At 39.6% G+C, this 16360-nt stretch overlaps 1 protein-coding gene across 6 annotated transcripts in view; it reads left to right on the forward strand.

Annotated features, from left to right (window-relative positions):
- PARD3 (par-3 family cell polarity regulator) overlaps nucleotides 1–16360 on the forward strand; it is a 567261-nt gene that overhangs the window by 215303 nt on the left and 335598 nt on the right. The gene's annotated exons all lie outside the window — the stretch shown is intronic.

Here is a 16360-nt window from a genome sequence, read left to right on the forward strand (position 1 = left end):
ATAAAATGAATGAATGAATATTTTAACCTATACATAATCATTAACCTGAAAGAGTAATTCGTTTGTTGTGTTTACCATTTGAATCAACCTTGGCAAGGTGATTAAAATAAGCTTAAATGAACAGGTATTGGATTGCACACCAAAGCTAATTTAGGCTAATGTCAAGGAATAGCATTATCTGCTCCTTTATTATGGCGAGGTGTTGAAATAATGAGCAGAACAGAAGGGAATCAAAAAATGTTTGAAGTTTTTCATCTCTGTCTAGATGAGTATTTCTAATTGCATTTTCCTGCCTTTTGCATGCAAATTAAACTGAAGAGCATACACTATGTAAAATTAGTGGCTATATTTTACAGATTCCATTTCCTTGAGCACTTTAATATGCTGCAAATATTGGTTTGTGTGTTTAACTGACTAGGATAGTTCTGCACTCTTGACTCAAATTAAACCCTTAAATTTTCAAGTAGCATTGTATGTGTTCAATGATCTTTTTTATCCTGTATAAAGTTGAAGATCAGGTGGTGTTTGCATTTGAGGAGCCTGCAGTGGCCATTATTTTCTTGGCATTTAAGGCCTCCAGCTTCCAGTGACAAATGAGACGATGGGTAGACTTAATACATCTTTATTTGAACAATATATCTTGCAGTGTGACACCAGCCTCTCTAATAACACCAATGTCTGGCTTCCTTGCCATGTAACGTCAGTGCTTTAACTGCCAACCCTAGTGTCAGAAGTAAAAAGCAGAGTCTTCCGATTGACCTACATTTAGCGGGTCGAAGATGCTTTTTTCTTTTTTCTAGCTGAAAAGCCGCTGACCTGCAGAGTTGCTTCAGACTCACAAATTCAGCTGAATAGAGGAGGAGGAGGAGTAGAAGAACAACCAGGGAGCCTTTTTAGAAGCGTGGCCTTTTAAAAGAGGGCAGCAGGATTTTATAGAGCACTCACAAGAAGCTCCTTCTTCTATGGAATATAACAGCTTTGTACCTGACTCGTATCACACATGCTCAACTGTGGCGAGAGAGCAAATATATTCTTCCCCTTACATCCGCCTTCTTTCTCTCCCAGTGCTTCTTAACAGCAGTTTGTTTATTTTCTTATTCTTCTTTTCTTTTCTAAATTAGACATGACACGTACAATTGAGTAGCAAATAATATGGTGATTTTTCAGTGTGTTATGTCCCAAATCTCAGCCTAGGGGGGCTCTTTTTAACAAAATGTATGTGCTCTGCTGCAGATTTGCTTATATTAGTTGGAAATGACAGAGGAACAAGGGGAGCCATTATGCTTCATATATTTCAGATGTGGGATTCATTTTAGAAATACTCCATACACCCAATATTATTATGTTTTAATATGTCAACTGAGCTCGCTTTCAGGGTAGAAGTCTGTCTTCACCTGGAATTCTCAGTCTGGGGCTCTATGTATCTTATGTCTTCTTTCCCTACAGAATCTTAGATTTAGAAGGGACCCTGAGGGTAATCTAGTCCAACACCCTGCCTTGCAGGAATATGCAGCTCTCCCTTACTGGGATTGAACTTGCAACCTTGGCATTATCAGCACCAACTGAGCTATCCAGCTGATGCCAAGATGACAGCACTTCTATGCTTTCTTTTTCTTCGTTGCATTTGTCCTTTTCCTAATAGGAACGTTTTGAAGGTCTACTGGGCAGGGTTCTAAAGCAATGTGACAGTAATTCTGTACAAGTAAAGAAGTCTTGGGAACTGCACTTTTTGGACAAGCAGCAAATGTAGTTTGGGATGTGGGAGAGTTGCCTAGAGTTCATACCCACTGACTCGAACAGCATCACTCCCACACGGCATCAGAGTTTTTTATTTGTTTGAGAGGAATTGCTGCAAAAGCGCCAAACAAGTGGTGGGACCTTTTCAGAAGACTGCCTTGCACCACTGAACTACTTCAAAGATAAGTGACTTCGTGAAGTAGGCCTAAACATGGTTCAGGATATCATATCCTCTGTTAAGTAGGCAAGTAAGGTGCCTTCTCCCATATAGGCCAATTCAGCTATTATCATGGTGTGTGTATTCACGAATTCTCCTGTGAAATGCTTGTGCATAGAGAATTTACATAAATATGCACTACCTATTGAAACAGTGTGGTGTAGTCATTAGAGTGTCAGACTAGGACTTGAGAGAGCAGAGTTCAAATCTCCTCAGTCTTTGTGGTCATTGGATGACCATGGGCCAGTCACTGCCTCTCAGCCTAACCTACTTCACAGGTTCGTTGTGGGGATTAAATGAGGAGAGGGAGCAGCATGTATACTGTCTTGAACTCCTTGGAGAAAATGTGAAATATAAATGCAATAAAATAAATGAAATATAAACTGTTGGTCATATCATGTCTTTGTAACTGAGGTTGTAAAGAGTCCCTCTGTTTTCCTTCGAAAGAAAGAAAGAAAGAAGCACAGGCTTGTTTGTGCTCTAAAATATATGCAGCAAATTTGACTGTTTTTCTATCAGCCACTATTGTCATTTAATGCATTGCCACACCAAATGGCCCACCCATGCAATCACTTGTCTTCAGACATTTAATAGAGCAATAATAATAATAATAATAATAATAATAATAATAATAATAATAATAATTTATTACTTATACCCCACCCATCTTGCTGAGTTTCCCCATAGACTCTGGGCGGCTTCCAACAGGAGATTAAAAATACATTAAAACATCAGTCATTAAAAGGACAAACCACCTTGACCCAATGGCAACCAGAGGCGCTAGCGGCAGAGAGAAGAAGCACCTGTCTTGGCAACGGTGTGCAAAAAAAGGCAACCTGCTTTTTCTTTAATTGGAAAGCGCAAAAAGATCTGGCACTTTCGAATGAATTGGGAAGGACCAGGGTTTGCAGTCAGGAGATGCCCATGCTCCAGATTCCTCCTGTGCCAAGCCCTGAAGTTCTCTGGCTCCGTTTTGGGATCCGAGGCACTGCTGGAAGAGGGAGACGAGGCCTCGGCTGGGAGGAGAGAGAGGGCTGCGCACCCGGGTGAGCTGCATGGGATGTAGTCTCATGATCTGAACCTAGGTTTCCCTTGAACGTGGAAAGTACTTGGAGCCAGATGGAGATAAAAACATATTTTTGAGATTATTAGTGAAGCAGCCCTCCCCATCCCTAAATATGCAAAAGTGGCTCTGAATCATTTTAAGGGCATATGAAACAGCTTTTAAAATTCACTTTCAGTGGCAGAAAGTATGTTTTTCTTTCGATTAGATGCCTGATGGGTAGTTGTTTTGAAAGATAATTATGGGAAAAAAGATAGGTTTGATATGAAATCTTGACAGTGGGGAACTAGGCAATATAATGGCTAATTGTTTATTAAATGTACTAAGTGCACATTAGATGCATAGACTTTCTAAAATGAAGCTACATTTTTTATTTAAAAAAACATTCATATCAGCTTTTGCATTAGTGCATGCATCCTTGTTCCTGTATATATTCATTTATTTAGGGATTTATGTTAGGTACCATTCTTTGCCATTTTAATTTTAGGTTTATGGGAAATAAAGGTGTGTTGGATGAAGTGTCTGTGTTGCTGCTATATTGCTTGTTGCAAGCCCTTGGAATGCCAGTTATCCTGAAAATGGGTTTTTAATGATCCATGTAGGAAAGGAAAGCTCTGAGAATGCTTAAGTATTTGGGGCTGCCTCAGTACTATTTAAGTCATTTCAGTAATCAGAAAGCTTACAAATTGATTTTACACTTACTTTTCTTCTTGTCCAAACTATGATTTGTTACTGCCTGAATTATATGTACCGGTATTCTCAGATTTTGTATTGCTCCCGTGCATGCTTTTGCATTTGTCATTTGCAGATACAACAAGATTATTCCCAAATTGTAATAATGAATTCTGGAGATTTATAAAAGCTGCTTTCTCAAATTAGATAGGTACTCTTATCATTACTTTGATTTTGCAGAAGCCATCCATTCAGACATCTGTAGCATAGTATTTGGAATGTTTGGAGATATATGTAAAGAGATACAAACCGTAGGCTATCATATTATACTTGAATTAGACTGGGGAATTTGTGTATGAGATGGCTAATGAGAGAGAGAGAAATATGGGGCATGCAAACATAAACCAGCTTCATATCAGCTTAATTGTCAGAACTCCCTAACTAGAATCTCTGTAATAATAATAATAATAATAATAATAATATATATATATATATATATATATATATATATATATGCAATTCCCAATACATGCTTGGGGAGGGAAATCGTAGTGGTTATATCAATAAAACATGTAGTAGGTTTTTTTCCATATACAGTGGTACCTTGGTTTACGACCTTAATCCATTATGGAAGTCCATTCTGAAACCAAAGCGTTCTTAAACCAATGCGTGCTTTCCCATAGCAGTGAGGGACTCAATTTATAAATGGAGCACACTAAACAGGAAGTGAAACATGTTCATATTCCAAGGCAAAGTTCACAAACCAAAACACCTACTTCCAGGTTTGCTGACCTGTTAATCAAAGTTGCTCATAAACTAAGCTGTTCTTAAAGCAAGGTACCACTGTACAATGCTGTTGATCATTTCAAAACATATTATTATTTTCTCCTTTCTGTATTTGTGTGGAATTCTTTTCCTCCTCATTTCTTATTCCCATCAGTTTTGGTGCACTGTGATCTAACACATCGGGAGCCTCTTTGCATCAGAATACTCCCCTCCACTGAACTCTTACATTTTTATGGATGAAGAAGATCCACACCGTATGGAACACAACACTGCTATCATACAATTACTTTGCATTATTTGTAAAGGTAGTTAGCCAGAACAACGTATCTGGAAGATTAAGTGGAAGGGACATGTGATTTGAGTTTCCTGAAACTGGTAGCAGGACCAGACCTCTTTCCTGAATAACATTATTGACTTTTTTATGAAGGTCAAACAACAGAAATATTTTAGTTTCAGACAAGGTCTATACAAACTGGACCTTCCCCAGCGTATTCACCTGTCCACTCTGAGCAAGTGAGGTGTAAAAGGAGAAGCTGTAGTCTCAGTTTTCCTTGCCCTCTCACTCTGGGTGAATGGACAGATTTGACTTAAAGGAAGAGGGAAAGTGAGTAGTCAGCAGTGAGGAGAAGACTTCTTGTCCAAAGCCCCTCCAAAACCTGGAGTAGACATTATCTTGTGCAACCTTTATCAGCCTGGTTACTTCCAGATGTTTTGGACTACATATTTCTGTGCTGGCTGGAACTGATGGGAATTGATGAGATGCACCTTGCTCCTTTTACTGCTCACTGGTTGAAGAGGCAGGGAGAGCACTGAGAAGGAATTGTAGCAATTGGCAGTGGGCCATAACCTCTTGGACCTTAGAAGATGGACCTGCCATCAGCCATGTTTGGCAGCATGCTCTGCAGAGCTGAATAAACCTACCAAACTTTGCTTCTTGTTTTGGTTGGTGGGGTGAGGGGCTTACACTTGAGAACTATTTTCTTGGCATTATGGTTAATTGGTGGGGATAAGGGAGTGATACATGCACAGCCATAGGGAAGAATGGAGATTATGACCTTGTTGATTATGACCTTTTCTGTATCTATATATATGAGATAACTGTTAGGATTCCTTTCAGGTCCTAATATTCTGAATGTCCTTGTCTGTTTTCTTCAGTCCTCCAAAGTGTGCTGATATTCACAAATACCATTAGTTCTTTATTTTTCCTGTCATTCAGTAATGCTACCAGGGATTCCTCTTTCCACATCCTTCACTGTGCTCAGGATAAGAGAGCTATCCTCCATCAGTGATGGATGTGTACATGACCAGGGTTCCCAAGGCTGTTCTCGTCTCCCATCAAATGCTGTTAGTTCAACGCGGTTGCTTCCTCTGATGTAGTCTTAGACAAATTCATGCTGTGAGACTGCAATTCTATTTTATTTAGTTTTAGTTTCAAGGTGGTTGTAAAATTTCTTCTGTCTCACAGCAACGAATGTTAGGATCTTGATTCATTTATATCAGCAGGAAGCTTGGGACAATTTAATAAAGATCCCAGGATGAGTAAAAGAAGTTAGGTTTTATGGCACATTTTCTCTTGGGAAGAGAAATTGAGCAGGACTTAAAGAGAGAGAATATTGAATGGGGAGCAGAGCAAGGGGAAAATGTTTGCTTTCCCTTTAATCTGTTTGCTTACCTGAGAAGGAGCAGTGGGGGATTAAAAACAAAAAACAGATGCATAGTTAGGAGACAATATGATGTCCTCAGTTTAAGAAATGCATTGCTTTTGGGTAACAATGGATTGCACGAGGAGAGATATCTCAGCCCTTGAAAGAATATGCCTGTTTCTCTAGAGTGGAATACATTATGGAATGTTATCTAAACTGGATGATAGCAAATGTCTACTTGCCTTAATTCACTGTGTGTATATAATATGAGAAAGCACAATGCTGTTAAATGCCACTCTATTCATCAGAATGTTCACTTAATTGTATATTTTAGATTTGTATAGTTTTACCCTTTTTGTTTTTCAAAAATAGAATGTTTTTTAGTTGAATATGCAAACATTCCATTCTGTGTATCTAAATGTTTTACCTCACTTTTTGGAAAGCAAGGTAGAATAAGCATTGAAGATCAATATAAACCCACTCATCTAGAAACACAAAGAGCAGAGTAAAATAGCAGTCTGAGCTTCCCCTCAGCATAAAACTTTTAAACGGCTGAAAAGAAAAAGCATAATTCCTAATGTTCAGAAATCTTCCTAAATAAATTAGCTTAACACAACTGACCAAATAAGCAAACAGAACCTTGTTCACTATTTGCCCAGTGGTAAATTCAGTACAGAAGTATAGAGAAACACAGTTGTTTGTTTTCTGAAAAGTACTAGATAAGATTATGTAAACAAGGAATGGGTGAATCATTTAATTTTGGTTTCTTTCAGTTTCTAATTTTTCAAAAATTAATTTCACCTTGCCTCAAAGAGTTTGCAAACTATTTTTTAAAGCATTCTGTGTGCATTTTACCACATACAGTGGTACCTCAGGTTAAGTACTTAATTCGTTCCGGAGGTCCGTACTTAACCTGAAACTGTACTTAACCTGAAGCACCACTTTAGCTAATGGGGCCTCCTGCTGCTGCTGCGCCGCCAGAGCACAATTTCTGTTCTCATCCTGAAGCAAAGTACTTAACCTGAAGCATTATTTCTGGGTTAGCAGCGTCTGTAATCTGAAGCGTATGTAACCTGAAGCGTATGTAACCTGAGGTACCACTGTACATGCATTTTTACAAGCAATTTCCCTTGAAATATTGCATGATTACACCTTTTTGTGCACATTTCCCCCATATAAAAGCTTTTTGTACTTTTTTTTTGGTTGGAGAAGTCCATTGCAGAATTGGAAGTAGTGTGCATATCTGGGGGATAGCTGTGTTTCAGGTGGTGCACTGACTCAGGAAGTATGAATTAGGCAGGTTCACATTAAAATGTCCTTTGCATAATTTGTTCCCCGTCCCTAATGTAAATGAATCTTGGACGTGCTCAGAGCAGTGCATGTATGGCACTTCAGCAGACCAGGGGGCTGGCAAAATGTGAAGATCTTCTGGTTTAAGTTAGGTTTACCAGTTTCACAGGCACCCGCAGAATTATCCTCCTACTAAAATCTACCCATTGCTTTCACTGCATGCATTTCATCTGGTGCTTAAGTCTGTCAGACAGCACTTAATTAGACTTGGCAATAATGTACTGGTGGTTTGGCATTGATTTTTATCCCCAAATGGTGCTACCAAGTTCAGCAAGATGGTGATCCGAAAACAGCAGCCAAGTGCCTTACCATCGGGTGATGGAATTGAGCCAGTGTGGTTCCATGTACAGTGGCCAAGTGTGGTGTCAGAGAACCCCAGTGAGCAGCCGTTAAATAGTGGATATAAAGGATAGGCACAATGTTTTACTGGCCTAAAATGCTGAACATACTCTCTTCACGGGGAGGGATTATCTTCTTCGTCTGTGTGCTTACCACACCTTGAATCATTTATTCAGCAACAGTTGGGACCTTTATTTGATCATTGAGATCACCTGCAGGATTGTTGGGCTATCGCCCCAGGCTGGTGAGGCTCATTTGACATCGGCATGAAACTGAGCCATTAGTGTCATTACCCTAGTCCTGTGGAACACTTTTCTATGCCACTAGGATTATGTATTAGTTAAGAATAAACATTTTCTGTAATAGTTTTCTGTAATTTTAAGTATTTGCGTCATTTTTATTGTGTGATAATAGCTATTGTAGATTGCTTGGCATTTAAAAAAAATATGAAATTGTGATATACAGGCATTTTTAAAATAAATAAATAAATAAATAGCAGTCAAATAATCACATGTTTCATAATTCGTTTCTTAATGTGGGTAAATTTGAGTTAGCATGTTAGGAGGAGATGGCTTCAGTTCCATCTCTCTGTGTGTTTTGGCTCTCTTACTGGAGCCATTTTTCCATGTCCATTGCCTTACTGGTCCCAGGTTCTGCTGTGCTTTTACATCTTTCTGGGGAGAGAGTGGAGCAATCTTTCAGAAAAGGTCTGACAAGGGCCAACACAATGTAACACAACAAGTATTTTGCTGCTCATGTACACTAAATAGTTTCCCGAGTGTCTCAGTTTTAGATGACGTGGAGCTGTTGTTCGCATCAACTATGGATCCCAGTGGTGAGTGGGGCCAGAGGCAAAAGGTGGATGGAGACATGACTCTTACTGTTTCTGTAGTCAGTAACACAACAGCTACAGGTTTCTAAATATACACAGGTGAACATAAGAGCCTGTTGGATTTAGTCCAGCATCCTGTTCTCCCAGTGGCCAACTCTCAGGCTGTGGAAAACCCCAAAACAGGGCCTGAGTGCAACAGCACTCTCCCAACTCGCGATTTGCAGCATTGAGCTTTCAGACACAAGCTGCTTCCAACACCCCTCTCCATGATTTATCCTGGGAAGGACCTATTGTTGCCAGGTAAAAGCACTTGACGAGGGTATGGATCAGGGGCAGTGAAGGCTGTGACCGTGGACAGAAGTGTGGTTTGAGGAGAATCCTGGGGCCCGAATAGAAAGGCTCAAGTGGGGGCAAGTTTAGCCCCAGTCCTGAGGTTCTTCACCTGTGGTGCATAGGAGTGCAGTTTGAAATCAGTGGGAGCTTTGAGTAGACATATGTATAATTGCACTGTAATGTGCTCTTTGTAAGCATGCATTCTCACTTCTAAGTCCCATTAGGAGTTCAGAGAGTCTTACTCTTTAGTAAGTAATTTTAGTATTAAATGCTTTAGGGTGGGCATACAAATCACATCACATTTTCCTGCCACTGGCATTTCCTTCTTGCCCTAAAACTAGTTGCTCCTGTTAACAGTATTTTACAAGTATTCCTGTTTGTTTCAAGCACCCCATTACAACAACCCTGTTTGGTCCCCCCACCCTTTTTGAAATTTGGATAATTTTGTTAAGCTGGTTGCAGCTTTATAGTATTGCTAACCTACTTTTACTCTAACCCCAAAGTGTCAAAACATTCCTTTAAAAGCAGAGCATTCTGTCGGTATCTCATCACTTGAATAAGGCTTATTCTTTTCTTTTCCTGGAGGGTATACAAAAATATGACTTCTCAAGGTGATTTTCACTGGAATTGATTTTTTTTATATATAAGGAAAGGTTGTGCTGTCGGCACTGGTAAGTAACAGCTGAGATGTAGAAGATCAAAGTGGAAGCTGGAAATAAGAAATGTTAATTTTCAGGGAATGGGCGGCCAGTGAATAATACTTCAGGTAGGCAAGCTACTTGGAGAATAGAGAGAAGACCAGAGGCAATTTACGGTAATGGGTGTAGTACAAATCAAGGAAGCTTTGCCTACCAATCTTTATGGGATGGATTGTAATTGGATGGGCAAACTTCATATGAGTAGTGTCAGAATGTGGCAGAAATCAAGTTTGATACATTGGCTTCTGATCTTTTCAGTGTTCCCTCCCCTCCAGTCTTGATAAAATGAGGCCTGACTTGTTCACAAATTGCTTAGTATTGCTGTTTGACACAACAGCTTTTCTCTACCAGTGAATTTGGAGAATGAATTAATCAAGGGACTGTCACTGCCAAATCATGACCTACAGATGATACTTGCACCTTCAGCAACTGTGTGTTATATGGAGGTATTCAGCAGATAGTGCATCTTCTAAGCCCTACAGTGTGAAAAAGCTACCCCCCTCAAATTATTTGTTCTCCATTAAAAGATATGAATTGTGCCTTTGTTTTCTGTTTCTCCACAACCAGTCAATACCAGTGACCAACCTGCCATGTAGCTAATGTAATGAAGACACTTCTTAAGTGTGTGCAGCAGTAGCAATGACTGGGCCTGGCTTTGCCATCTCCCATAGATGCTGATGCCTAGTTTTGTTGCTATAGGGGAGCCATCCCCAATCTTGGGTCCCTGGATGTTGTTGGACCACAACTCCCATCAACTCTTTTCCTTAACCATGCTAACTGGGGTGATGGAAGTTGTAATCCAATGACATTTCAAGACCCAAGGTTAGTGAATGGTACTGGAGGGTGAAGATCTGTCGCTCTTTGTTGTAGTCTTTTGTCACAACAGTGGTACCTCGGGTTGCAGACACTTCAGGTTATAGATGCTTCAGGTTATAGCCTTCGCTAACCCCGAAATAGTACCTCAAGTTAAGAACTTTGCTTCAGGATGAGAACAGAAATCGCAACGGCGGCGCGAGGCCCCATTAGCTAAAGTGGTACCTCGGGTTAAGAACAGTTTCAGGTTAAGAATGGACCTCCAGAATGAATTAAGTTCTTAACCCGAGGTACCACTGTACCTCCTGGTTCTTTGAGTCAGGAAATCAGAAAAAAGCGTGCACTTTTTAAGTAATGAAGTCATCTTTTGCATTGCTTGTGAACCAGTGAGGCCATTTGTGTTGTGTGGTTTTAGGTTATCCGCATGTATTTTGTATGCACATGATCCATTTTTTAAAAGCACAATTATGATGTGTGCACATGCATGCATTTCTATAAGGAAATGAGGTCTGAATGTGAAGGTGGAGATTTGCACCAGCCTTTTTTCCATAATCTGCATAAACAATGTCTGAAAAATATCCATGTGCACATAACATAACAACATAACATAACATAACATAACATAACATAACATAACATAACATAACATAACATAACATAACATAACATAACATAACATAACATAACATAACATCATAACAACATAACATAACATAACATAACATAACACATAACACATAACACATAACACATAACACATAACACATAACACATAACACATAACATAACATAACATAACATAACATAACATAACATAACATAACATAACGTATTCAAAGCAGGCCAATCCCAATTTAAATAATGGATAACCTCAGGTACATACCTATGTATTCTCAAACATGCCAAAACTTTGGTGAGTATTTTAACAATGGCTGTAAATATTTACATCTTTCAGCACCTGGAAATCATAAACAGCACCTGGAAATCTGAACTAAAGTTCTAATAGCCATGAAGATATTCTGCAAAAGACAGCCCTGTCTGTCACACTCTTTAGCTTAGGAACTTAACTTCTCCTCTCTAGGCCAAACTAGAGCTGGCCTGATTGCTTTTTCAAGCAGAAATAGCTTGTGTTTGGGTAAGGGAGCCGGGAACTGAGCCAGATTAGGAATGTGATGTATGTGTAGACTTTAAACCAGAAACGGGGAACCTGTAGCTTTCCAGTTGTTGGACTTCAACTGCCATGAGCCCCAGCCAGCATGACCAGTGGCCAGGGGTGATGGGATTTTGTAGTCCAGCAGCATCTGAAAGGCCACAGGTTTCCCACCCTTGCTTTTCATCTTTGCCATAGTATCCAATCAGAAACGATTTTTCAAAATGTCATGTTTTCATGCCCCTGGAAGCTTTCCTTCTTGTATTGCAAATATGTGCTAGTGGTGGCGAAATCATATAATATTTTGTTAAAACAGAGGAAAGAAAACCATGGTACAAAACTTTACTACTTGGCGAAGTGATTGTCTGGTAGGGCCTTTATAATGTTGTTGTTGGCTGAAATACGCCCCCCCCCCACTTCATCCCTGTACTTTTCACACCCACCCATCCCCATAAGCACATAGGCAGTGGCTGGGAGATTCCAAAACTCCCAAAGTACATAAGGAAGAAATGCAAGGTACTTCTCCTTTGGCCACCCTCTGTGTTTCTCTCTCTTGACTAAACTGGCCCCTAATTGAAGTACACTTGGGTGATATTGATTTCAGCTAGACTAAAGTAATATGGTTTCTCCTAGACCTAAGCACACATACTATGTTATTGCATTTGAATCCAATCTTCCATTTCAGGGCTCAAAGCAACATGTCAGAACTTGAATAGTGCAAGCAGGTCTAACATTGCAGTTTCTAGGCATTAGCTCACGGTAATAAGAGCTCCTTGGAGATTTCTGTGATTATAAAAGTTGGCTTCACTGTGTTATCTTCCTTGACATTAGGATACAACTCTCTCTGGGAAACTCTTGCCAAGTATTTCGTCGTTGCCAAGTTAATTAACCAGGAGAATCCCCACTAGTTTCCCACCCCTACATCAGAACTTTCCAAATGGTGGGCTGGGACCTACCAGTAAGTTGTGGGAACTTCCTGGGTGTATTGTCAGGCTATCAGCAGAAGATGGGGGCATTGTAGGATAGATATATGTGGAAATATATTGCACCTGGTCCTGTTGACAGCAATAATACAGTTTGAATGGATTAATTTTATTCTCAGCCTAGATCAGTTACTGCCTGAATCTGGGACAGAAGCAAAAATAGATTATTATCTGTTTTAATTTTTGTGCGCATATGAATCAACTCCTTTAGTTGTCTTTATTAATTACTGTCCTTCTTTCTCTCTCACACACACAAACACTGTTCAGGTAATATGTGTTGCTGTATATACTGTATTATGGGTGCACTGTCACCACAGTTTCGGTGTAGAATTATATTTTAAATAACCCAGTTTCCATGGGGAAGGCCACTGCTTATTTCTCAGGGTCCAGTTGATCACCATAAGAACTTCAGGTCAAATAAAGCCTGCTCTTTAGTGCTCAGTCAAAGCAAATGTCAATTTGGGTTTTCTGCAGATTGACCTTTGCTCTGATTGAGTGATAAAGAGTGGGTTTTTCACGCGGAAAACTCTGGACCAAAAAATGGGCACCTGGACACGGAGCTTTAAAGTGCAGACCTGGAAAGAGGAGAGGAAAAGTAAGTGTGGATAAGCCCTATGGCTTGAAGTAGCAGCTCAACTAAAGGTTACTACTTGACCTCACACAATACAACTTTCCCAACTGGCAAGCTGATTGAAAGAAACAAATGAGAGTTTCCCCTTTCCACATTTGTCCCCACAAGAAGTGATGGTCAAATGTTGAATCATTATGGGATTTAGGGCTGTGCCAGCTACCCTTGCTCCCAACATCATGAAGGCATCCATGGTGTCCTTCTAGATTCAGATAGGTAGCCGTGTTGGTCTGACACAGTAGAAATACCGTATTTTTTGCACCATAACACTCACTTTTTTCCTCCTAGAAAGTAAGGGGAAATGTCTGTGCGTGTTATGGAGGAAATGCCTACGGGTGGCATGCCTACGGATTTTCCTCCTCTAAAAACTACGTGCGTGTTATGGTCGGGTGCGTGTTATAGAGCGGTATATATAAAAAATTGTCCAGGAGCACCTTAGAGACCAACTAAGTTTCGTACGAAAGCTCATACTAAGAACAAACTTAGTTGGTCTCTAAGGTGCCACTGGACATTTTTTTAAATTTTATTTTCATATATTTCTATGGTGTCCTTCTGACATTGATCAGAAAAACCTACAGCAAGAAAGCCTTCACGTATGCAGGAGTCTGTAGATGTTCATGCAAAGCATTTAGATGTCAGGAGGAAGGCTAGCCAGCACAGTGGTTCAGTGCATGAAAATAACTTCTGAAGAGGGTTGACATATTGTGGGTTCACATTTTGTAGTTCTATAGTTACTGAATCCTTATACTGTTGCAGTAGTTCTAAAGAGTTCCATTCCGTTCTAATAACTTGTTTATCAATTATAAGAATATGGAGCTATACAGCATTTCCCCCTTTCGTTATGTAGCAATAACAAGAACACATTTAAGGAGCTTCCATGATGATACAATGAAACTGCAGTTACAGGAATCCATCAATCAAGCTGTAGTTACAGGAATTATGTTTTTATTGCAGTTTTTCATTGTGCCTGGATGCAGATAGTCTGATCTCATACAAGGGTAGGAGTATCTCTCTTTAGAGTCGGTTAATGAAGTGATATTGGAGACACACACTGTCAGGCAGTATTAAAATACTGCCATAGGATATTTGATAGCTCTTGTCATGTTCTGAGATGGCTCCATACCTTTTCGCACAAGCATTACCACTACTTGCTTGTTAATGTTACAGGTATATATGCAAATTACCACTGTTTGTATGCAAGAAGAAGATTGTCCCTTCATTCTTGCCTAGAGATGCAAAGAAGTGGAGAAAAACTGTTAATGATGTTGATACAAGCAATTCTTAGAACTTTGAATTAGTATATTTCTTTTAAATGTTGCTGCACATCTCCAGGTATTTCAAGATTCAGTCAACCATCTGGCATGAGTGAAGAATAGATTGGAAGAGATTTGCTAGCCAACACAAGCCAGGCTTCTTAGCCTGCAGCAAAGGTCCTTTCTCTAAACCATATTTTCATAATACATTTTTTAGGACTAGCCAACATGCTCTGAACCAACAGTTCTCCTCCTGGCTTGCAGTGATACTGACTACCTCCACTTAAGAAGTTTCAAACTTCAAAACACAGCCAGCTCATTTATTTTTTGTCTGGCAGTACACAGAGATGTAGTTAGAAACAAGTAATTATGGACAAAAATTAGGATTTTCCCACCAGAGTGATTAACCCATGATGGGGTTCAGGAAATTGACTTTCCCAGGCAGATTCAGATTATCTGAGTGTAAGCGACATTGATTCTGATTAGAGAAATTAACCTGAGTTTTGATAGTATTTTCAAGGCAATACTTACTGGGATGGAGTGGGATATCCCATATTTTCCCGTCTATAAGATGCCCCCTATTTTGGGGGACTCTGATTTAAGAAAAATGGGGGGAGATGTATCTGTGTATAAGACGCCCCCAAATTTTTGACTTTTCTTTTTTGGAAAAAAACTTAGTCGTATACATGGAAAAATACAGTAAGTGAAAAAAGTTCACATAGATAGTTTTTCCTCTATTTATTACGACACTTGCACTCTTGTGCTTCCTCCTCAGCTAAGTTTACATGTAATTGCTGTCTTACACTTAAGTAGGTGTGATTGACTGACTGACTGACTGACTGACTGATTGATTGATTCATTAATGTATATAAATTTGTCATTTTTTGGATAATCAGGCTTATTTCCAATACAAAAGTGCACATGTTGGTGCTATGAGTTAATTGCACTTCAGCAGGCTCTGGTGGCATAACTGACCCTTATACAGTAGTTGGTTGGGGAGGCTCTGCCCTCCTGGGCTTCTGGGAAATGATAGAACTCAGGAAGCCATGTGAAACCTCTTTGGCAACTTCAGGTGGAGGTCCAGCACAAGAAGAGGTCAGAGATGCTCCAGGTTGCTTATTCATTGAAAAAATGGTAGAAATCAGGGTTTCTTCATGCTAATAAGCTATCTCTTTGCTACTAAAAAGTGCAGTTTCTAACCAGGTATAACTCAGTATCCAAAGTTATTTCTGTGCTAATGCTAAGGTCTATGTGCCCTTGCTTTTTTTCCTACCTCAGCTGTTTTGAAGGTTTGGGGGCAATTTGGAATGGCGTATGATATAGCAGGGGTGGGGGCAACCCTACACATGCATGCATTGAAGTAATATGTGTGTTTGCGGGGGGGGGGGGGTTATTCCCAGCCATGGTTTTCCATCACACAAAGCACTTTATTTGCTTTTATTTATTTATTTACTATTATTTACTTCATTTTATTTTGAGTGGTATTGGCTATAGAAAAAAATCCCCCCCTCCCCGTAGTAAAGTAAGTTTTGGGTGTTTGTTATGAATGAAACTATTACCTCAAAGTTTTAAAGAATAAAAAGAATAAAAAGAGAGGGGTGGAGGAGAATTCAGGTTTTCCAGAGCTTCTCGGTTCTTCATCTTTATTCTTGCCATCTCACAGGCACTTCTATTTCAGCTGTCATATTAATCACCTGGCAATTGGGAGAAATGGGACCAATTTATTTGCTTTAAAAGGGTTTTCTGTGTGATCTTTGGCAAGATGTTTAAGCCTCCTTGTGTCTGTCTTCTGTTTGAGAACTCTGGGTAAAGTCACATTCCTACCTTGCAGGTCTGCTGTGAGAATAGTGTAATCAGTTGTTG

The sequence above is a fragment of the Podarcis liolepis genome (assembly GCF_965112155.1).
Source record: "Podarcis liolepis genome assembly, chromosome: 12".
In the NCBI taxonomy this organism is placed as follows: Eukaryota; Metazoa; Chordata; class Lepidosauria; order Squamata; family Lacertidae; genus Podarcis; species Podarcis liolepis.